At 39.2% G+C, this 22,870-nt stretch overlaps 1 long non-coding RNA gene and 1 pseudogene across 1 annotated transcript in view; both read right to left on the bottom strand.

The window, feature by feature from the left end:
- The window catches only part of LOC135228647 (large ribosomal subunit protein uL5-like), a 30,716-nt pseudogene extending 21,096 nt beyond the window's left edge, over window positions 1-9,620 (bottom strand).
- Window positions 1-22,870, bottom strand: part of LOC111750918 (uncharacterized) — a 463,388-nt gene that overhangs the window by 295,666 nt on the left and 144,852 nt on the right. The gene's annotated exons all lie outside the window — the stretch shown is intronic.

The raw sequence follows: 22,870 nt of genomic DNA on the forward strand, positions 1-22,870 counted from the left end.
AAGGGCTAGAAAATCACCTATCATTGTTGAACTTTAGGGAAACAAAAATATGAAGGAAGTTTAGAACAATTTTTCTGCTCTTTAGAGAAGGATTGCATCTTTGATCAAAAAAACTGAGATTATTTTTCTTATAAGTTTTACAAAGATATGTTTTTCCAGAAGGGATTTACTGGAAAATAGACAAACATGTTAGGTTTAAAATGCTATTCACTGTTTAGAGAAGGGAATGAGGAAATAATTCAAAATAATGAGAGGATGAAGATAGGCTGCCAACATAATCCCTTATAACATCTAAGGCCAGAGCCCCTCTTCACAAACAAAAATATATTGTGCATATAGTATTTAGTTGAAGATGAAAATGGGTCAGCAGTGACTTTTAGATAGAGCCAAGCAGCTCAGTTTGCTAAAATCTCCTCCTCCCAAATCTGTCTATCAGCATGTAGATAGATGGGTAGATACGTGGTTATATATATATCTCTCCACCTTTACATATATATCCATATAGATAGATAGATAGACACACACACATAATATATACACACACATAGAGAAAGAGAGATTATAGATATAGATACATATCAGAGAATCTGGACCGAGAGTTAAAGAACATGTTTGAATGAGAGAAAAATTAAAATTCAAGAACATTGAGAAAGTTAGCAAAGTGTTTGAGTCATGAAAATTTTTGCACACATTTTGGCAAAGAGATGATATGCTTTCAAAAGTGGGAAACAAATACTAAAAGATGAATATTCTAAGGTTGAGTTTGGAAGTTGTCATCAGAAACCTGAATAAAAAAATCATGTATTTGCTGGACCTAATTTTATTTTGTATCAGTTGAAGAGCAGTTTCCACAGAGAGCATTGGTAATCCAGTTAATGAATCCCTTTTGATTATGTTATGGGTAAAAATAGATACATGGAATAAAGTGAGGTGCCTTATATTTCCTGTGAAGACTATATAGATCATATAAAACTCTTTAATCATGTAATACTTTTTTATTCACCTCAAGAAGACAAAAGATGAGGTGAATTGATTGGTAGGGAAGCTTCAAATTCCACTGCCCCATGGAAAAACTATGGCGAAGGGAGTATTTTATATAGAGATTTTTTTATAATATAAAGGGACGACCTATGAAAAGGACATTTCAGATTGGAAGATAAAGGTCAAGAGCCTGGGAGAAATAACCTCGAAATAATATAAGACAAATGTCAGCATTCTGTTGAAATAAATGAAGTGAGGATGAAGCGAATAGATGAAGATGCAAGGAACGGAGCACTGCGGCATTTCAGGCCTGTGGTAGAGTGCTTTCTCTAAAATCCAGAGCACCCACCCAGTGCCGTCGAGTGTTAAATCCAACAGTGAAGAACTAAACTCAGAAACATTTCACTCATAAGAAACAAAGTAGAGCCATAAATATTTTAAGGGCACAGATATAACCTCCATAGTTGGATTCAGTGTTGGAATTTGAATTTATCATTTATCACTTGATATAACAGAATCTCCCAAACCGATTCAGAAACTATTTTCATTTTAAAAATTTAGTAAAGCATTTAAGAATTTTCCTCAATTAATTATGTCATAACTTGACCTTTGTAACAGAGAATTACATAACTTATTTTAAGCATCTTTTTTCAGTGTTCTCCTTTTGCTTATGAAAACGCACTCATTTAACTCAAGCCTCTCTAGTGCACATGTTGCATTGCTGAGTAATTTTATGATATGAGCTGAGATTCATCATATATTTAGAGTACCTACATAATACATTTTCACGAACTTGAAGCTTTTAAAATATTATGTTGATCACAAGTCCCTGTGACTTCTGTTGTTCCATATAACTCTCAAGAGGCAGAAGTTCTGAGAAATGAATCATTTACAAAAGAACAAAATTAAATTTGTGTTTAACAAAACCAACAACAGAGAGTCTCAGAGTAAACTTGAAATCCCTTAGTTTTTTGTCCCAGGCCTTTCATGATGTTGCTGTTTTGCCTTCCCTTTGATTTCATCTCCTGCCACTTGACTATGCCTTCTCTAAGCTGCTTTCATACCAAATACTTTCAGCTCTTTGTAAGTTCTCTTCTCTTCTGTGCTTCTGCTCTTGATATTGCTCTTCCATCTTGAAATTGCATATGTGTGTACATCCAGAAGGGTTGCCACAACAGAGATTAAACACGTGATTTTCTTTTCTTTAGTAAGATAAATTGTTGACCTTATCACAAAATAAAAAAGTACAGAAAATTACATTAAAATTATAGAAGGTTGCATCTTTGAAGAGTAGACCCCTTTGGAGTTTTGTTGATACAGTAGTAGAATTCTTGCCACCATGCAGGAGACGCAGGTTTGATTCTCAGCCAATTCACCTCATGTGTAGCCACCACAGGCCTGTCAGTAAAGGCTGTCATGTTGCTATGATGCTTAATAGGTTTTAGCAGAGCTTCCAGACTATAACAGACTAGGAAAAAAAGATCTGATGATCTACTTACAAAAATCAGCCAATGAAAATCCAATGAATAGCAGTTCAACCAATTGTGGTGATGTCATGGAACTGGACAGAGTCTTCTTCTGCTCTGTATGGGGTCACCATGAGTTGGGGACTGACTTGACAACAGCTAACAACAACAGTACAAACCCTTTGGCACTAGGAAAGAAAGAATCCTGAGTACCGAGGGAGAGGTGACAATTTTTGTGGAAACATGGGTCAGTCTGACTCAGAATGGATTTATTGATTCTGCAAAGAGAAGACACTATAACTAATCATGACTTAATGCTTTGAGGCCTTCTTATCTGACATATATTGGCTTATGGGAGAATTAAACTGAAATAAATGATAGTGCCCAGGACTGAAGAGATGAAATAATCTTTACTGAGCAAATTATCTTTTCCTTAAGGAACACCGCACACCATGGCACAAATTTACCCAAATTTGGTCTTTGCCTTTGGTTCCTGAGAGATAACCTCTAAAATCTTGTAATTTCTGCAGTGATTTAAGTGTCTTTGATGAGACTTCCAGACCATACTTGAGTGTTCATGCTCATGAGGTACCACTTGGCTGGGTCAGAAAATTTCACCCTGTAACATCAGTTGACCTCAGGAGAAAGGACTGATCCAATCAATCATACATAATGAAACCCCAGCGAAGGCTCTGGACACTGAAGTTCCATGGGCTTTCTTGTTGGTAATATACATCAGTGCACATAGGTGGTTAGTTCATGCCTTTTTGGGACATGGAAGCTCTGTATTGAGAATCCTCCCAGGCCTCACCTTATGCACCTTTTCATTTGTATCTTTTTTGTTTTAATAAAATTGTAGTTGTAAATATAGCACTTTCTATGAGTCACTGTAGTGAATTATTGACCTAAGGGATTAGTGGAAAAGAGCAGATCAGAAGCAAGAGGAGCACTAGAGACACCTGAGATTGCAGTTGACACTCTGAGGGGTAGAGGGAACCCTTGAGTTTGTAACCAACAGGCCTGAAGTGAGGGTATCATTGGAAGCTGGTAGGGCTGGTGTCTGAGGTCTTGAGCAGAATTGGCAGTCTGGAGGACTGTGCCTCTTTAATTTGTGAGATCTGGCCTAGTTTTTATGCTAGAATCAGAGGAAGAAGTACTAATTTACTCAGTTGGTGTTAGCAATGAGTGGAATGGATTGCACTGATTCAGTTTTCTAAACACTGTGCACTATTTCTTCCCATCAAGCTGCGTAGAAGGACAGTCTAGTTATATACTTAAGCCAGTACATAAGCCATGAGGGCCAGAGTCTTTCATGCAAAGTCTTGTCCCCTAGGTCAAATATATGGTGCCTGACACATGTTGTTGTCAGGTGCCGTTGAGTTGGCTCCAACTCATAGTGACTCTATGCACAAAAAAATGAAACACTGCCCAGTCCTGCGCCATCCCTACAATCATTATTTTGCTTGAGCTCATTGTTGCAGCCACTGTGTCAATCCACCTCATTGAGGAGGGTATTCCTCTGTTCCGCTGACCCTGTACTTTGCCAAGCATGATATCCTTTTCCAGGGACTGATCCCTCTTGACAACATGTCCAAAGTATGTAAGACGCAGTCTCTCCATCCTTGCCTTGAAGGAGAATTCTGGCTGCACTTCTTCCAAGACTTACTTGTTCATTCTTTTGGCAGTCCATAGTACATTCAATATTCTTCGCCAACACCACAATTCAAAGGTGTCAATTCTTCTTCAGTCTTCCTTATTCATTGTCCAACTTTCACATGCATATGATGCATTTGAAAATACCATGGCTTGGGTCAGGCACACTTTAGTCTTCAAGGTGACATCTTCGCTCTTCAACATTTTAAAGAGGTCCTTTGCAGCAGATTTACCAAATGCAATGAGTCTCTTGATTTCTTGACTGCTGCTTCCATGGGTGTTGATTGTAGATCCAAGTAAAATTAAATCCTTGACAACGTCAATCTTTTCTCCATTTATCATCATGTTGTTTATTGGTCCAGTAGTGAGGAGTTTTGTTTCCTTTATGTTGAAGTGCAATCCATACTGAAGGCTGTGGTCTTTGATCTTCATTAGTAAGTGCTTCAATTCTTTTTCACTTTAAGCAAGCAAGGTTGTGTCATCTGCATAACACAAGTTGTTAATGAGTCTTCCTCCAATCCTGATGCCCTGTTCTTCATCATATAGCCCAGCTTCTCGTATTATTTGCTCAGCATACAGGTTGAATAGGTATGGTGAAAGAATACAACCCTGATGTACACCTTTCCTGACTTTAAACCAATCACTATCCCCTTTTCTGTCCAAACAACTGCCTTTTGATCTTTGTAAAGGTTCCTCAGGAGTACAATTAAGTGTTCTGGAATTCCCATTCTTCACAATGTTATCCATAATTTGTTATGATCCACACAGTCGAATGCCTTTGCATAGTCAATAAAACACAGGTAAACATCCTTCTGGTATTCTCTGCTTTCAGCCAGGATCCATCTGACATTAGCAATGATATCCCTGGTTCCACGTCCTCTTCTGAAACCAGCCTGAATTTCTGGCAGTTCTCTGTCAATAAACTGCTGCAGTCATTTTTGAATGATCTTCAGCAAAATTTTGCTTGTGTGTGATATTAATGATATTTTTCTATAATTTCCACATTCAGTGGGATCAACTTTCTTGAAAATAAGCGTAAATACAGATCTCTTCCAGTCAGTTGGCCAGAAAGCTGTCTTCCATATTTCTTGGGGTAGATGAGTGAGCACGTCTAGTGCTGCATCTGTTTGTTGAAACACCTCAATTGATATTCCATCGATTCCTGGAGCCTTGTTTTTCACCAATGCCTTCAGAGCAGCTTGGACTTCTTCCTTCAGTACCATTGGTTCCTGATCATATGCAACCTCTTGAAATGGTTGAACACCAACTAATTCTTTTTGGTATAATGACTCTGTGTATTACTTCCATCTTCTTTTGATGCTTCCTGCATCGTTTAATATTTTCCCTGTAGAATCCTTCACTATTGCAACTTAAGGCTTGAATTTTTTCTTCAGTTCTATCAGCTTGAGAAACGCTGAGCTTGTTCCTCCCTTTTGGTTTTCCATTTCCAGCTCTTTGCACATGTCATTATAATACTTTACTTTGTCTTCTTGAGATGCCCTTTGAAATCTGCTGTTCAGTTCTTTTACTTCATCAATTCTCCCTTTTACTTTAGCTGCTCAAAGTTCGAGAGCAAGTTTCAGAGTCTCCTCTGACATCCATCTTTGTCTTTTCTTTCTTTCCTGTCTTTTCAATGACCTCTTGCTTTCTTCATGTATGGTGTCCTTCAACAACTTGCCTGGTCTTTGGTCACTAGTGTTCAATGCATCAAATCTATTCTTCAGATGGTCTCTAAATTCAGGTGGGATATACTCAAGGTCATATTTTGGCTCTGGTGGACTTGCTCTGGTGTTCTTCAGTTTCAGCTTGAACTTGCATATGAGCAATTGATGGTCTGTTCCACAGTCAGCCCCTGGCCTTGTTCTGACTGATGATATTGAGCTTTTCCATTATCTCTTTCCACAGATGTAGTCAATTTGATTTCTGTGTGTTCCATTTGGTGAGGTCTATGTGTATAAAAGTGACCGTTTATGTTGGTGAAAGAAGGTATTTGCAACGAAGAAGTCGTTGGTCTTGCAAAATTCTATCATTTGATCTCAGGCATTGTTTCTATCACCAAGGCCATATTTTCCAACTACGGATCCTTCTTCGTTTTCAACTTTTGCATTAAAATCACCAGTGATTATCAATGCATCTTGATTGCATGTTCAATCAATTTCAGACTGTAGCAGCTGATAAAAATCTTCTATTTCTTCATCTTTGGCCCTAGTGGTTGGTGTATCAATTTGAATAATAGTCATATAAACTGGTCTTCCTTGTAGGCATATGGATATTACCCTATCACTGACAGCATTGTACTTCAGGCTAGATCTTGAAATGTTCTTTTTGACGATGAGTGCAACACCATTCCTCTTCAAATTGTCATTCCCAGCATAGTAGACTATATAGTCTACTATATATTGTCTGATTCAAAATGGCCAATCCCATTCCATTTCAGCTCACTATTTTTTTTTTAATTCCTAGGATATCGATGTTTATGTGTTTCATTTCATTTTTGATGATTTCCAATTTTCCTAGATTCATACTTTGTACATTTCAGTTTCTGATTATTAATGGATGTTTGCAGCTGTTTCTTCTAACTTTGGATCATGCCACATCAGCAAATGAAGGTCCTGAAAGCTTACTCCATCCATGTCATTAAGTTCAACTCTACTTTGAGGAGGCAGCTCTTCCCCAGTCATATTTTGAGTGCTTTCCAACCTGTGGGGCTCATCTTCCAGCATTATATCAGACAATGCTCCGCTGCTATTCATAAGGTTTTCACCTGCCAATGCTTTTCAGAAGTAGGCTGTTGGGTCCTTCTTCTCAGTCTGTCTTAGTCTGGAACCTCAGCTGAAACCTGTCCTCCATGGGTGACCCTGCTGGTTTCTGAATACTGGTGGCATAACTCCCAGCATCACAGTAATATGCAAGCCCCACAGTTTGACAAACTGACAGACGCTTTGGGGGCCTGACACATAACATACTTTAAATAAACATTTTTAAAGGTTATAATCAAAATATTGTAGTTTTCTAGGTTTTTAAAAAATATAGTAGCAGCACTTATAATTTTATATAAAATCAACTGGTTATGATGCTAAACACTTGAGAAATGCTTAAAGCATTCTGAGAAGGACAAAGGAAGTTACAGTGCTTTGAATAGATAAATTGGTATGTTTTTGTTAGGCAAGGGGTCGGGAGGGGACCTGTAAGATTGAGTGAGAATAAATAAGGATAGGCTTTGGAAAGTACAAGGTAGTTAAGAGCTTGGCTGCTAACTGAAAGTCAGCATTTCAAACCCACCAGCTGCTCTGTGGGAGAAAGATGTGGCGGTCAGCTTCTATAAGATTACTGCTTCAGAAACCTTACAGGGCAATTCTAATCTATCAGCTGGGGTTGCTATGACTGGAATCAACAGGATGGCAATGAGTTTGGTTTTTGGTTTGGAAAATACAAAGGAATTTACTCTTCGGTAGAGAGTCACTGACTCCTGGCAGGTACTGCAGACCTTTACCAGAGATCCCATCAAGGCCTGTCTTTACTGATAAGCCTCAGGTTCACTTCTCAGATCTCACTGAGCTCCTTTTGTTCTTCATTGTTGTTTTATGTTAGAATACACAGTATTGGGATTCATGCTGTGTCTGTGTCCTGTTAAAATGGTCTCCAGAGATAAGATGTAATCTTCCCTGGTCCCTATAATAATGCTGAATTTTAGCTGAACCTGTAATACTGAAAAACAGCGATGGTTAAAGAAATGTCCCCCATCATTTATGTTCAGGAAAATAGCTTATGGCAAATAACCATCCTTCCCATATGACTTAGCTAATTTACACAGGTGCCCCTTGTTTACCTATGGCAAAACCAGACACCAAAAACAAACAAACTCAGTCGAGTTGATTCCAGTGACCCTGTAGGGCAGAGTAGAGCTGCCCCATAGGGTTTCCGAGGCTGTAATCTTTACGGAAGCAGACTGCCACATCTTTCTGTTGCACAGGAGCTGGTTAGTTCAAACTGCCAACCTTGAGATTAGCAGCCACGCACTTAACCACAGACCCTCAAAATTCTCGTTTCTTACGTCATAAATGAGTAACTGAATTGCTTGCCGCCACTAATCAACAGGAAACAATGTTTGTTAGCCAAATGTTGGTTTATCTTCTCCTCTTTCCCCAAGTGCCTGAACTCTGGCCCACCCTCAGCCTGAGTCAACACACCACCTTTCTTTATGGGCCACACTTAGAGAATAGGCTGGCTTTAGCTTAAAACATTCTGATTTACTATCCAATGATGTCACTGCTTATCCCACTTCCCCACACCTAGGTTTTTCTAGCCTTGCTTACTCTCAGCCTCTATAAAAGAAGCATGGTTTTTCCCCATTTCTTTGAGATGCTTGCAGGTCTTAATGTCGGAGTGTTCTCCCTATAGCAGCATCCTCCTTCTTCAGTATTAGAGTAGTCTCTTTCCCTCTCTCCTTTGTCTTTCTGAATAAAGCTTCTCCTTATCAAGTCTGCCTTTTTTTTTTTTTTTGCACGCCTACCTCTTTGCATCTTTTTTTAATTTTTTGTGTGTGTGTTCTCAGATAAGTTTTTTAAAGGGAAATAAATGAGTTTGTCTTATTTTTTTTTTAATTTTTATTAAGCTTCATGTGAACATTTACCATTCCAATCAGTCTGTCACATGTAGGTTTACATACATCTTACTCCCTTCTCCCACTTGCTCTCCCCCTATTGAGTCAGCCCTTACAGTCTCTCGTTTCGTGCCGATTTTGCCATCTTCCCTCTCTCTCTATCTTCCCATCCCCCCTCCAGTCAAGAGTTGCCTACACACTCTCCAGTGTCCACCTGATTTAATTAGCTCACTCTTCATCAGCATCTCTCTCCCTCCCACTGACCAGTCCTTTTCATGCCTGATGATTTGTCTTCGGGGATGGTTCCTGTCCTGTGCCATCAGAAGTTCTGGGGAGCATTGTCTCTGGGATTCCTCTAGTCACAATCATACCATTAGGTGTGGTCTTTTAGTGAGAATTTGGGGTCTGTATCCCATTGGTCTCCTGCTCCCTCAGGAGTTGTCTGTTGTGCTCCCTGACAGGACAGACATCGATTGTGGCCGGGCACCAACTAGTTCTTCTGGTCTCAGGATAATGTAGGTCTCTGGTTCATGTGGCCCTTTCTATCTCTTGGGTTCTTAGTTGTCATGTGACCTTGGTGTTCTTCCTTTCCCTTTGCTCCAGGTGGGTTGAGACCAATTAATGTATTTTAGATGGACGCTTGTTGGCATTTAGGACCCCAGGTGCCACAATTCAAAGTGGGATGCAGAGTGTTTTCATAATAGAATTGTTTTGCCCATTCACTTAGAAGTCCCCTCAAACCAAGTTCCCCAGACCCCAGCCCCTGCTTCGCTGACCTTTGAAGCTTTCATTTTATCCCGGAAACCTTTTTACTTTTAATCCAGTCCAGTTAGGCTGACCTTCCTTGTATTGAGTGTTGTCTTTCCCTTCACCCAAAGCAGTTCTTATCTACAGATTGATCAATAAAAAGCCCTCTCCCTCCCTCCCTCCCTCCCCCCTTTGTAACCACATAAGTATGTGTTCTTCTCCGTTTTATCTATTTCTCAAGATCTTATAATAGTGGTCTTACACAATATTTGTCCTTTTGCAACTGACTCATTTCGCTCAGCATAATGCCTTCCAGATTCCTCCATGTTATGAAATGTTTCAGAGATTCGTCACTGTTCTTTATCGGTGCGTAGTATTCCATTGTGTGAATATACCACAATTTATTTACCCATTCGTCCGTTGATGGACATCTTGGTTGCTTCCAGCTTTTTGCTATTGTAAACAGAGCTGCAATAAACATGGGTGTGCATATATCTGTTTGTGTGAAGGCTCTTGTATCTCTAGGGTATATTCCGAGGAGTGGGATTTCTGGATTGTATGGTAGTTCTATTTCTAACTGTTTAAGATAACGCCAGATGGATTTCCAAAGTGGTTGTACCATTTTACAATCCCACCAGCAGTGTATCAGAGTTCCAATCTCTCCGCAGCCTCTCCAACATTTATTATTTTGTGTTTTTTGAATTAATGCCAGTCTAGTTGGTGTGAGATGGAATCTCATCATAGTTTTAATTTGCATTTCTCTAATGGCTAATGATCCAGAGCATTTTCTCATGTATCTGTTGGCTGCCTGAATATCTTCCTTAGTGAAATGTGTGTTCATATCCTTTGCCCACTTCTTGATTGGGTTGTTTGTCATTTTGTGGTTGAGTTTTTGACAGAATCATGCAGATTTTAGAGATCAGGCGCTGGTCGGAGATGTCATAGCTGAATATTCTTTCCCAGTCTGTAAGTGGTCTTTTTACTCTTTTGATGAAGTCTTTAGATGAGCATAGGTGTTTGATTTTTAGGAGCTCCCAGTTATCTGGTTTCTCTTCATCATTTTTGGTAATGTTTTGTATTCTGTTTATGCCCTGTATTAGGGCTCCTAGGGTAGATGCTGTTTTTTCTTCCATGATCTTTATCGTTTTAGTCTTTATGTTTAGGTCTTTGATCCACTTGGAGTTAGTTTTTGTGCCTGGTGTGAGGTATGGGTCCTGTTTCATTCTTTTCCAAATGGATATCCAGGTATGCGAGCACCATTTGTTAAAAAGACTATTATTTCCCCAATTGACTGAGACTGCTCCTTTGTCAAATATCAGCTGCTCATACGTGGATGGATTTATATCTGGATTCTCAATTCTGTTCCATTGGTCTATGTGCCTGTTGTTGTACCAGTACCAGGCTGTTTTGACTACTGTAGCTATATAATAGGTTCTGAAATCAGGTAGGGTGAGGCCTCCCACTTTCTTCTTCTTTTTCAGTAATGTTTTGCTTATCTGGGGGTTCTTTCCTTTCCATATGAAATTAGTGATTTGTTTCTCTATCCCCTTAAAGTATGACATTGGTATTTGGATTGGAAGTGCGTTATATGTATAGATGGATTTGGTAGAATAGACATTTTTACTATGTTAAGTCTTCCTATCCATGAGCAGGGTATGTTTTTCCACTTAAGTATGTCCTTTTGAATTTCCTGTAGCAGAGTTTTATAGTTTTCTTTGTATAGGTCTTTTACATCCTTGGTAAGATTTATTACTAAGTATTTTATCTTCTTGGGGGCTACTGTGAATGGCATTGATTTGGTTATTTCCTCTTCGGTGTTCTTTTTGTTGATGTAGAGGAATCCAAGTGATTTTTGTATGTTTATTTTATATCCTGAGACTCTTCCAAACTCTTCTATTAGTTTCTGTAGTTTTCTGGAGGATTCCTTAGGGTTTTCCATGTGTACGATCATGTCATCTGCAAATACTGATAGCTTTACTTCCTCCTTGCCAATCTGGATACCCTTTATTTCTTTGTCTGGCCTAATTGCCCTGGCTAGGACTTCAAGTACGATGTTGAATAAGAGCGGTGATAAAGGGCATCCTTGTCTGGTTCCCGTTCTCAAGGGAAATGCTTTCAGGTTCTCTCCATTTAGAGTGATATTGGCCGTTGGCTTTGCATATATGCCCTTTATTATGTTGAGGAATTTTCCTTCAATGCCTATTTTGGTTAGAGTTTTTATCATAAATGGGTGTTGAACTTTGTCAAATGCCTTTTCTGCATCTATTGATAAAATCATGTGGTTTTTATCTTTTGTTGTATTTATGTGATGGATTACATTAATGGTTTTTCTGATATTAAACCAGCCTTGCATACCTGGTATAAATCCCACTTGATCAAGGTGTATTATTTTTTTGATGTGTTGTTGGATTCTATTGGCTAGAATTTTGTTGAGGATTTTTGCATCTATGTTCATGAGGGATATAGGTCTAAAATTTTCTTTTTTTGTAATGTCTTTACCTGGTTTTGGTATCAGGGAGATGGTAGCTTCATAGAATGAGTTGGGTAGTATTCCGTCTTTTTCTATACTTTGAAATACCTTCAATAGTAATGGTGTTAAGTCTTCTCTGAAGGTTTGGTAGAACTCTGCAGTGAAGCCATCTGGGCCAGGACTTTTTTTTGTTGGAAGTTTTTTGATTACCATTTCAATCTCTTTTTTTGTTATGGGTCTATTTAGTTGTTCTACTTCTGAATGTGTTAGTTTAGGTAGGTAGTATTGTTCCAAGAATTTATCCATTTCTTCTAGGTTTTCAAATTTGTTAGAGTACAATTTTATGTAGTAATCTGATATGATTCTTTTGATTTCATTTGGTTCTGTTGTGATGTGGTCCTTCTCGTTTCTTATTCGGGTTATTTGTTTCCTTTCCTGTTTTTCTTTAGTCAGTCTAGCCAGTGGTTTATCAATTTTGTTAATTTTTTCAAAGAACCAGCTTTTGGCTTTGTGAATTCTTTCAATTGTTTTTCTGTTCTCTAATTCGTTTAGTTCAGCTCTAATTTTTATTATTTGTTTTCTTCTGGTGGCTGATGGGTTCTTTGGTTGCTCACTTTCTATTTGTTCAAGTTGTCGGGATAGTTCTCTGATTTTGGCTCTTTCTTCTTTTTGTATGTGTGCATTTATCGATATAAATTGGCCTCTGAGCACTGCTTTTGCTGTGTCCCAGAGGTTTTGATGGGAAGTATTTTCATTCTCGTTGCTTTCTAAGAATTTCCTTATTCCCTCCTTGATGTCTTCTATAACCCAGTCTTTTTTCAGGAGGGTATTGTTCAGTTTCCAAGTATTTGATTTCTTTTCCCTAGTTTTTCTGTTATTGATTTCTAGCTTCATTGCCTTGTGGTCTGAGAAGATGCTTTGTAATATTTCGATGTTTTGGATTCTGCAAAGACTTGTTTTATGACCTAATATGTGGTCTATTCTAGAGAATGTTCCATGTGCACTAGAAAAAAAAGTATATTTTGTAGCATTTGGGTGGAGAGTTCTGTATAAGTCAATGAGGTCAAGTTGGTTGATTGTTGTAAGTAGGTCTTCCATGTCTCTATTGAGCTTCTTACTGGATGTCCTGTCCTTCTCCGAAAGTGGTGAGTTGAAGTCTCCTACTATATATGTGGAGGTGTCTATCTCACTTTTCAATTCCGTTAAAATTTGATTTATGTATCTTGCAGCCCTGTCATTAGGTGCATAAATATTTAATATGGTTATGTCTTCCTGATCAATTGTCCCTTTTATCATTATATAGTGTCCTTCTTTATCCTTTTTGGCGGATTTAAGTCTAAAGTCTATTTTGTCAGAAATTAATATTGCTACTCCTCTTCTTTTTTGCTTATTGTTTGCTTGATATATTTTTTTCCATCCTTTGAGTTTTAGTTTGTTTGTGTCTCTAAGTCTAAGGTGTGTCTCTTGTAGGCAGCATATAGATGGATCGTGTTTTTTTATCCAGTCCATAGCTCTCTGTCTCTTTATTGGTGCATTTAGTCCATTGACATTCAGCGTAATGATAGATAAGTAAGTTTTTAGTGCTGTCATTTTGATGCCTTTTTATGTGTGTTGTTGGCCATTTCATTTTTCCACATGCTTTTTTGTGCTGAGACGTTTTTCTTAGTAGCTTGTGAGATCCTCATTTTCATAATGTTCAACTTCGTGTTTATCAAGTCGTTACGTTTTTCTTCGCTTTTTTCTTGAGTTATGGAATTGATATTCCTTTTTGTGGTTACCTTTTTATTTACCCCTATTTTTCTAAGTAAAAACCTAACTTGTATCCTTCTATATCGCCTTGTATCACTCTCCATCTGGCAGTTCAATGCCTCCTATATTTAGTCCCTCTTTTTGATTATTGTGATCGTTTATCTATTGATTTCCATGATTTCCTGTTGTGTGTATTATTTTGTTTATTTATTTATTTTTTAGAATTAGTCTTTGTTTGTTTTTGTGCTTTCCCTATTTGAGTTGTGTTGATATCAGGATGTTCTGTTTTGTGACCTTGTATTGTGCTGGTACCTGATATTATTGGTCATCAGGCCAAACAATCTCCTTTAACATTTCTTGCAGTCTTGGTTTAGTTTTTGCAAATTCTCTAAACTTGTGTTTATCTGTAAATATCTTAATTTCTCCTTCATATTTCAGAGAGAGTTTTGCTGGATATATGATCCTTGGTTGGCAGTTTTTCTCTTTCAGTGCTCTGTATACGTCGTCCCATTCCCTTCTTGCCTGCATGGTTTCTGCTGAGTAGTCTGAACTTATTCTTATTGATTTTCCCTTGAAGGAAACCTTTCTTTTCTCCCTGGCTGCTTTTAAAATTTTCTGTTTGTCTTTGGTTTTGGCAAGTTTGATGGTAATATGTCTTGGTGTTTTTCTTTTTGGATCAATCTTAAATGGGGTTCGATGAGCATCTTGGATAGATATCCTTTCGTCTTTCATGATGTCAGGGAAGTTTTGTGTCAGGAGTTCTTCAACTATTTTCTCTGTGTTTTCTGTCCCCCCTCCCTGTTCTGGGACTCCAATCACTCGCAAGTTATCCTTCTTGATAGAGTCCCACATGATTCTTAGGGTTTCTTCATTTTTTTAAATTCTTTTATCTGATTTTTTTTCAGCTATGTTGGTGTTGTTTCCCTGGTCCTCCAGAAGTCCCAGTCTACATTCTAATTGCTCGAGTCTGCTCCTCTGACTTTCTATTGCGTTGTCAAATTCTGTAATTTTATTGTTAATCTTTTGGATTTCTACATGCTGTCTCTCTATGGATTCTTGCAACTTGTTAATTTTTCCACTATGTTCTTGAATAATCTTTTTGAGTTCTTCAACAGTTTTATCAGTGTGTTCCTTGGCTTTTTCTGCAGTTAGCCTAATTTCATTTGTGATATCTTGAAGCATTCTGTAAATTAGTTTTTTATATTGTGTATCTGATAATTCCAGGATTGTATCTTCATTTGGGAAAGATTTTGATTCTTTTGTTTGGGGGGTTGGAGAAGCTGTCATGGTCTGTTTCTTTATGTAGTTTGATATGGACTGCTGTCTCCGAGCCATCATTGGGAAACTAGATTTTCCAAGTAGTCGGCTGGTACGGTGGCTCCTGGTTCTGAAAACGGTCGCTGTCTGCCCGTATTTGTTCATTTTCCGTCTCTAAGTCTGTGCTTGTTGTTCAGAGTTCGTAGATTGTTATGTATGTGATCGATTCCCTTGTTTTTGCGAGTCTTTGTTGCAAGAGGGATCCACAGTAGCGTCCACCTAGTCCGCCATCTTTGCCCCGCTGAATTTGTCTTATTTATCATGGAAGCAGCTCGATTGATATTGGGAAACTGTGTGTCTTGACATTAAATTAGATGGTCTCCAACAACCTTTTAGTAAATCAGCTACTCACATCTCTGGGGCTCTATATTTCTCTTCTCTAGATACATGACTAGTTTTTGGTTTCTTAGATACAGGGGAGGCCAATAGCCACTGGGAAAATGCTTCACTAGCCCTTGTGTGACTGGGACTTGCATATTCTGCCAGGTGGCTTGAGCAACCAATTGAGTGAGATTCCAAGACAGTCATCAGGACTAAGGCCAGGATAGACTAGTCCATTAGTTAAATTAAATCAAAATTATTCGTTAATAGGTCATTTTCTCAGGGGTATTATTAGGGAAGTAAGGGAAGAGTAAGGAGCCCTGGTGGTGTCATGGTTAAGCCCTCAGCTGCTAATCAAAATGTTGGCAATTCAAATCCTCCAGCCACTTTCTGAGAGAAAATACCTGTCAATCTGCTCCCTAAAGATTTCTGCCTAGGAAACACTATGGAACAGTTCTACTCTGTCCTATAGGATTTGTATGCATCAGAATGTACCCAATGGCACACAACAACAACGACAAGGGAGGAGTGACATATGGTGTCTTAGGCTGGTTTCTCTAGAGAAGCAAAACCAGTAAAGTGTATAAATATATATACAGAGATATTTATACCAAGGAAACAGCTCACGGGATTGTAGAGGCTGGAATACCCCACACACATGGGTCAGGATAGAGGTTTCTCTCGATTCATGTAGCCACAGGGGCTGGTGAACCCAAGATTGGTAGGACAGAGGGCAGGGCTCCTGCTCATAGGCTGTGAAAATCAACAAATCCCAAGACTGGAAGATAAGCTGATAGCTCAAGTCCCAAGAACCAGAGGTCAGCCAAACAAGAGGCAGCAGGAGGATCTAAGCGAAAAAAAAAGACAGAATGTCTGCTTATATTTGGACACAAGTCACACCCCCAAGGAAACTCTCCTTCAGCTGATTGGCTACTCACAGCAGATTCCATCATGGGAGTGATCGCATATAAACACTGAGAATTATGGCCCAGCCAAGTTGACACATAATCTTAACCGTCACATTTATATATGTATATATGCAGTGGGTTTTTTTTTTTATATATATATACATATTGAGAGATATTTATTTATCTTAAGGAAATGGCTCACACATTTTTAGAGGCTGGCAAGTCCCAAGTCCATGGATCAGGCATCAGGCTGGAGGCTTCTCCTGTCTCACATAGCAGCAGGGGCTGATGAGCCCAAGGTTGACAGACCAAACTGCAGGCCACAGGTTCATGGGCTGTGGAGGCTAGTGAATTCAAGATAGGCAGGTAAGGTGATGGGCTGCTTGCTCAAAGCTTGTGGAGGCTGACAAATCCCAAGATAGGCACGTGAGACAGCAGACAGCTGGCTCAAGTCCCAAGAACCAAAAGTCAGAAGATGATGATCAGAGCAAGTGAGCTTTGCCAGAAAGTCCATATATATATTTGTTGCAAGCCACACCCCCAAGGAAACTCCGCTTACAACCAACTGGCTAATCACATCAGATCATTACATAACTGCCAAATTACATCATTACATAACTGCCATACCACTGAGAATCATGGCCCAGACAAATTGACAAACAACCTTAACTGTCACATACGCAAATAACAGAAGATCATCATAGACAAGTTAATTCTGACCAATGCACCTTGCTTAACTAAATGTAAGAGTTTTTTTTTTTATATTTTAAAGATATATTTTTTAAGGTATGTATGTGAAAATTACAAAGTTTTCAGTGTTTCCGTTGCTCTTTCAGTTTTGTTCTCTGACCTAAAGTTCCTGATTTATTTCTGAAATATTAACCAGGGATTAGACTCCTATATACATTATTATTCTAAAGTTTGTATCTTCCTCACAGTTCTCACTCCAACTCCACCTATTCTGAAAAAAATCTGACCTTTTCCTTCGTGAGTCTCCTTTTTCATGAAGTAAGTCTCCAGAATTCAGAGTTTTTTTGGGGGGAAGATGTTTAGATGGAAAGGATGCTATTTCTCTAGCCATAGCCCATGCACGATCTATTTATGTATTTCTCCATAAGAAAATAATGTCAATTGGAAATGGTATCTGTTAGGGAAAAATTTATAATACAGTTTTGAAAGTCATTTGTATTTAAATATGCTTATTAAAAAACAGAACTGTTGTTTGTAATAATGATGCACGTTGCTATAAAGGTTCTCGGACTAAAGCCAGGGAAGAACTTCATCAGGGTAAATAAAAGGAGAATTTCAAAAGATATTTCCAAGGAATAGAAGAAAACCATTGATGCTGTTGTTTTAAGGTGCCGTCCAGTCAGTTCTGACTCATAGCTACCCCATGAACAATAGAACCAAACACTGCCCAGTCCTGTGCCATCCTCACAATCATTACTGTGTTTGAGCGCATTTTTGCAGCCACTGTGTCAATCTACCTTGTTGAGGGTCTTCCTTCTTTTCACTGACCCTCTACTTTACCAAGCCTGATGTTCTTCTCTAGGGATTGGTCCAGCCTGATTATATGTCCAAAGCATGTGAGACAAAGTATCACTACCCTTGCTTTTAAGGAGCATTCATTCTGGCTGTACTTCTTCCAAGACAGGTTTATTTGTTCTTCTGGCTGTTCATGGTATAGTCAATATTCTTCTCCAATGCCATAATTTAAATGCATGAATTCTTCCTCACTCTTTCTTATTCATTGTCTAGATTTCGCATGGATATGACTGAAAACTGAGACCCAAACTCACTGTCGAGTTGATTCCTACTCATAGCGGCCCTATAGGACAGAGTAGAACTGTCAAATAGGCTTTCAAGGCTGAAATCTTTACGGAAACAACTGCCACATCTTTCTCCCATGGAGTGGCTGGTGATTTCGAACATCCGACCTTTCAGTTAGGTAGCTTAGCGCTTTAGCCACTGTGCCACCAGGGTTTCACATGCATATGAGGCAATTGAAAATACCACGGCTTGGGTCAGATGCACTTTAGTCTTCAAAGTAACATCTTTGTCTTTTAACCATTAGAAAGAATGAATCAAATAAACAGAACACTGAAACCAAAATGGCATTTAGGAAAATGCTGAATAGCTCAGGTCACCTGAAGCAAGTAGTGTGTGGATATATGAGTAGTTGGCAACAGCTCTGAAAGTGTAGATTACATTGAAAAGCTTGAGGGTTCTCAATCTTTGTGATACAAATAGAAAATACAAAGAAACATAAATGACTATTAGTTTTTATGAAATATTGGACAAATTCAAAAGAAATTTTTGCATTTGAGCAATATATATCAAATCAGGAGTTACATTTTTCACATAATTTATTTTACAAATATTCCCCAGTGTCCAGCACATTGTGATTGAAATGTCTTTATCGCATGAGTGAAATGTCTCTGACAATACTTCCAATTTGAGGTTCCTATGCATCAATTTCTCATTTACTTTGCACTCTATAATTTACAAAATATTCTCTGTGTAGAATATGTGGTAATTTATCCATACTTGGGAGTTCTGGTGGCCCAGGGGTTAAGCGTTCAGCTGTTAAACATAAAGTCGGCAGTTGGAACCCATGAGCACCCCTTGGAACCCTATGAGGCAGTTCTACTCTGTCCTGTAGGGTTGCTATGAGTCAGAATCAATTCAATGGCAATGCGTTTGGGTTCTTGGATCCATAATTGGAAGGTGGAGAAAGAGGTTTGCATAGGTTGTTAACTGAAATGTCAGCAGTTCAAACCCACCCAGTGGCTCTGCAGAAGGGTGGCCTACAATCTGCTTCCATAAAGATTAAAAAAAAACAAAAAACCAAATCCATTGCCCTAGATTTCATTTTGATTCATATTGACCCTATAGGACAGAGTAGAACTGCTGCATAGGATTTCCAAGGCTGTAATCTTTACGGAAGCAGACTGCCACATCTTTCTCCCATGGAGCAGCTGATGGATTTGAACAGCCAACCTTGTGGTTAGCAACCAAGCATTTAACCACTGTACTACAGGGATCCTCCATAAAGATTACAGCCAAGAAAACCCTACGGAGTGTTCTGTTCTGTAAGGCATGGGGTCACCATGAGTCAGTGTCATACTCAAGGGAAGCTAACTACAAAAACAACATCCATACAAGGAGATACACTCTGTTTTTCTACATGGCTTCAAAAGGCAGAACTTTAACCACTGGGTAGAATTTGCAAAGCGGCAGATTTTACATTAAAAAAAAAAAAAAATTCTGATAAATAAAGTTGGCTGCAATAAAATTATGAGCAGTAATACAGTAATGAGTCTTTCCAGTTAGCTCCACAGAAAGGCTAAAAGACCCTCTGTCTTAGCAATTTAAGGAAGTTGACATAGATGGCTTCCAGAGCTGTTCCAAATATAATTTCCTTTGAGCCTTACAGTCTACTGAACACAGAATGAATGAACAGGATCCGATTCTCATGGCTTCTGTTTTGCAGCCTTCCCTGTTATGCCATGTTAAACTCAAAAGCTGTTCTCTGAGCCTGAGGAGAAATTTGTTCCTTGAGATGATTGCTAATTGCTTGAGAGAAGTAATCAAATTTCTCAGCATGTGCAATAGTCTTCATTGTAATTTTGGAAATTAAAGACCCCAAAGTCATATCCTATATAAATTTGTTTTCCATAAAGTATAATTTCTTTTTCAAGAAATGTGTTATTCTATATGGAGTAAAAAAACACCTACTTCATTGTGTAAATCTATCAATATAAAGTAGAAATAACAAAAAGTTGTTTCTGTATATTTGACTTACCATTACCATGTTTGCGAAAGTGTAGTTTGGATGTATGGAAAACAGGAAGGTATTTTGGAAGCCAGAGGTATATATATCAGCAGACTAGATAAAGTCCTGAGAAGCAGGAACTGAACCAGAGATCTCTTTCCTGCTTGTCTCTTCCCTGGCAGATAACTCTATTAATTGTTCTTCATTTATCAGTTTTGCCAGCAAGACCTGACTCTAGTGTAGGCCTCATGGGTTACTTCTCTTCCACATTCATTGGAGACAAACAAGGAAGCACAGGATCAGAATAATGGAGTAGAGCTTTCTGTGTGACTGGGAGAACTAGAGGCTGTGCATGAAGAACTTGAGCAAAAAAGAAAAAAATATTGAGCACGCAACAGCTAGGCTTCTAACATTTGCAAATTTGTCATAGAAATTCAAGATAAGGAAATGAGTCTGTATTCTCTTATTATGCTCATTTCCTGAATGCCAGTTATTTAAGTTGTTTTTATGTTAGATTAGTTTGGAATTACATGCCTTGTATATGTACTGGCCAATTTATCTTTAGGAAACTGATGTTTCCCCAAGGTCATAGCAAATATATGTTGTTTTGCTTGCAAGTATGTGTTGTTAACAGCAAAATGTTAACAACCTCAGAGAGCACCCTATCAGAGTTTAGTCCTGAAGGTCTGAATTTTCATGTTAGCTGCACTAATGGCAATAACAATATGTCATTTCCTTATAAAACAATAATAAAATCATTATATAGTGAGGTGGGGCCAAGAGGGCTGACTAGGTAGAAGCTACCGCTGATCCCTCTTGCAACAAAGACTCAGAAAAACAAGTGAATCAATCACATACATGACAATCTATCAACCGGACCATCAAACGCAGAACTAAGGAGTTCACCTGAGTGACAGGGGAGTGAAAAGCTGCAGCCTGAAGCAGCAACCGCTTCTGGATCCGACATCCCGTGCCACAGCCTTGAGCCCTCGCAGTTCCCTGGTGCCAGAGTAGTGGGGCTGATTCCAGCTTACTGAGATGGGGACAAGCACGGGATGCAGCCCTAACCCCTAACCCCCTGGAGTAACCTTGGTAGAGACTCAGTCAGCACAAGTAGGCTGCACACTGATGCAGCTGACAAGAGAATGAGCAACCACGGGGAAGCAGAGACTGTTTCAGAGCCTGGAGCGAGCGTCCCAGTCAGAAAACCTTGGCGCCGGGCTTTGGAGTAAGCACAGAGGAGCAGAGCACGGCTTCCTGAGATGGTGCAAGCACAGAACGCAGCCCTAGCCCCCTGAAGTAATCTCAGCAGAAACCCAGCCAGCACACACAGACTGCACAATGACACGGCTGACAGGAGGAGGAATCACGGGGAAGCAGTGACTGGTTTTGGAGCCTGGAATGCAGGGTCCCAGCCAGAAAACCTTGGCGCTGGTCTTTGGACTAGGAGTGGAGGAGCTGATCATGGTTTCCTGAGATGGCGCAAGCACGGGATGCAGGCCTGACCCTTGGGGGCAATCTTGACCCAGCCAGCAGCATACACAGGCTATACACCCCTCTGAATTTCAGATAACACAGTCATTACCGAGCAAGATAAGTAACTTGGTCTATATTGCCTCACCCTACTCTCTCCTATCTATCTGATCCCTCCGCTCTCTGTCCCAGGCAGCTTCATTAACATTGGAAATTCCTGGGCCAGGGAGTGAAGTGCTCTGCCAGGGGCAGGGAGGAGTGAGGGTTTCCTAGCCCATTCTGCCGGCCTGAGAGAAGCAACAATTAACACCCCAAGGGGGAGAAATTCTTCTCTGACTTCCCTAAACTGGAATAAAAACACAGAACCAACTCCAGCCAAGCATAAGAGATCCACAGTTTTTGGCTTTCAGTCATACTGGGAACAAGGTGGCTATTATAATGCAAAGGCAATTCTGATAGAGATCTGACTGTAATTGTTTTAGCAGAACAGTGGAAAGACAAGTTTTCAAGGTCTGATACCTCTCTACCTATTAAACAGCCCTCACTGATCCACAGCAGGGAACTGAGGGCTGAAAATTCACCCAAACCACCTAGCCGCCTGCTAAACAGGTCTGAGGAGAGTGACGCCTACCAATCTTTAGGGGTACAAGCACTGGGTGCCAAAGGTACAGCTGCAGAGCCCAACCACCAAAGTGCTCTAGGAATAGAGACACATCTACCTCACCGGCATGTGGGGGAAGGCTGTCAGCATTCTGCTCTCCTCAGAGTGTGACCCCCTGCCTCTACTAGAATCTGGTGCATAAAACTATCACCACTAGTCCTCTACGTTAATAGGAGACAGTCTATATCACACACTTGGTGACCCAAAATCAGGACACCTAAGCTGACTCTATTCAAGAATAGTGAATGTACTCTTAGGCTTATATATCTGGTAACAGCTCAAACCAGGTGGTAATAGGACATAAGTGATTCAAAGGCTACAACAATCAAGACAGCACAATCTAGTAGCCCATCTGAGTATATTGAAAAAAAAAAAAAAGATAAGACTTAGTGAGCAAATGTAAAATAAATCATTACAATATCTCATAGATGGCTTGGAGACAGCAGTCGATATCAAACCACATAAAGAAGCAGACCATGATTGCTTCTACAAATCCCCAAATTAAAGAATCAAAATCTTTCCCAAATGAAGATACAATCCTGGAATTGCCAGGTGCAGAATATAAAAAACTAATATACAGAATGGTTCAAGACATCAGGGATGACCTCAGAAATGAAATAAGGCTATCAACAGAAAGAGCTAAGGAACACACTGATAAATCTGCTGAAAAAATCAAAAAGATTATTCCAGAACATAGACAAAACATTAATAACCTGAAAGAATCCATAGAGAGACAGCATTCAGAA

Source organism: Loxodonta africana, chromosome 25 (genome assembly GCF_030014295.1).
Source record: "Loxodonta africana isolate mLoxAfr1 chromosome 25, mLoxAfr1.hap2, whole genome shotgun sequence".
NCBI lineage: Eukaryota > Metazoa > Chordata > Mammalia > Proboscidea > Elephantidae > Loxodonta > Loxodonta africana.